The sequence below is a fragment of the Larimichthys crocea genome, chromosome I (genome assembly GCF_000972845.2).
Source record: "Larimichthys crocea isolate SSNF chromosome I, L_crocea_2.0, whole genome shotgun sequence".
NCBI lineage: Eukaryota > Metazoa > Chordata > Actinopteri > Sciaenidae > Larimichthys > Larimichthys crocea.
In genome coordinates, this window is record NC_040011.1 from 9606175 (window position 1) to 9608078 (window position 1904).

The 1904-nt window shown below is 52.3% G+C and overlaps 1 long non-coding RNA gene across 1 annotated transcript in view; it reads left to right on the forward strand.

Moving 5' to 3' along the window:
* The first annotated feature begins 780 nt into the window (after positions 1-780).
* Positions 781-1904, forward strand: part of LOC113746146 (uncharacterized) — a 5839-nt gene continuing 4715 nt past the window's right edge. Inside the window, exon 1 of the long non-coding RNA XR_003462628.1 lies at positions 781-844. This is a non-coding gene — a long non-coding RNA (uncharacterized LOC113746146). The remainder of the gene's footprint in view (positions 845-1904) is intronic.

Below are 1904 nucleotides of genomic sequence, written 5' to 3' on the forward strand. Positions count from 1 at the left end.
TCTACAGACTGGACCTTTAAATGTGACGGACACGTCAACTCCAGTCTCTGTTGGACAGAAAATAAATGCAGTCAGGCTACCCGATGGACTGGACATGTTAGCTAATGTTTGCCTGACAGACAGACAGACAGACAGACAGACAGGCAGACAGACAGGCAGGCAGGCAGGCAGACAGACAGGCAGGCAGACAGGCAGGCAGGCAGACAGGCAGGCAGGCAGACAGACAGACAGACAGGCAGGCAGACTTGTCCTGTACCTGACTTGCACCTCCTGTGGGATCATCGTCTCTGCTGTTGCTGATCTGAGGACAGTTTGCGTTCACGTCATGTCACCTCAGTGCTGAACAAGCGTCAGTCATGTGACTGCGAGGCTGACAGCTGATCAGTTCATCAGCTTCCTGCTGACACACTGACACGTCTGTTTACGTGTGTGTGTCAGAGAGGGATGCTTCGTGGATGCTGATTGGTGGTTACAGTTGTTCAGAACCAGCAGTGAGCAGATTCTGGCGGGGAACACACGGACAGGTGAAACCAGCGAGACAGAGACGATCATCGTCAGTTTAAAACACTTTACATCAATTATGTTTTTACTAACGAGGAGTTTCAATTAATGAATTCACTGTAAATGACTTGTTTGATGGTGTTAATTAAAGTTAAATCACTCTGTGAGCTTCACCTGCTGCCTGTGATTGGCTGATGGAGCACACCTGTGAGTAATGACCAATCAGAGAGCTCTCACTATAAAAACAGGAAGTAGGTTCAGTCTCCAGCCTCAGGGTGTCAAAGAGTCCACGGGTGGTGTACGGGGTCCAACAGCTGTTTGTGTCACAGGTGGAGGCGTTAAAGTACGGAGGCTCTGAGGGCCAAAATACAACAACACTGTAAAATGTTTCAGACACTACACTGTAAAAAGAAACTTAAGAAGTTTGACAATTCAAAACAAACTCTGTCAGAGGAGGTGGAGTCAGTTGGTGTTGGGTGGTGTCTGTTGATGTCAGGTGGAGTTGGTGGTGTTGTTGATGTTGGGTGGTGTCAGGTGAGTTGGTGGTGTCAGTTGATGTTGGGTGGTGTCAGTTGATGTTGGGTGGTGTCAGGTGGAGTTGGTGGTGTCTGTTGATGTTGGGTGGTGTCAGGTGGAGTTGGTGGTGTCTGTTGGTGTCAGTTGATGTTGGGTGGTGTCAGGTGGAGCTGGTGGTGTCAGTTGATGTTGGGTGGTGTTGGGTGGTGTTGTTGATGTTGGGTGGTGTCAGGTGGAGTTGGTGGTGTCAGTTGATGTTGGGTGGTGTCAGGTGGAGTTGGTGGTGTCAGTTGATGTTGGGTGGTGTCCGTCTGCCCGGCTCTTCACATATGCCGGCCCAGCTGTCTAATGAATACTGGATCGGGGCCGAGCTGTGCCTCATTAATAATGCACTCGCGCGGGGAGCCTGTCCGGGCCCGGCTGCGTCGTCCCGCCGACCCGCCCACACGTCCCGGCGCGGCGCCGGAGCAGACGCGGCCGCTTGCGGCGGGCTCCCTGGGCCCGGGGCCGGCATCTGGCCGCCCTCAGGAACAAAGCTGCCGCTCCGTTTGTCACTTAAGGTCTTTATTGTATTTAATTGATTACGGTCGGCGCATGCTCCACCTCTCTTCACATCAACCACCACCACAGCTCCACCGACATAACTTGACACCAACAGACACCACCCACCCCACCAACATTCAACAACACCCACCACAGCTCCACCCGGACACCACCCAACATCAAACAAACCACCACCAGCTCACCCGACACCACCCAACATCAACTGACACCACAAACTCCACCGGACACCAACCCAACATTTTTTTTTTTTTTTTTCCCAACTGACAACCACCCAACTCACCTGACACCCACCCCACATCAACTGACACCACCCCTCATCAACT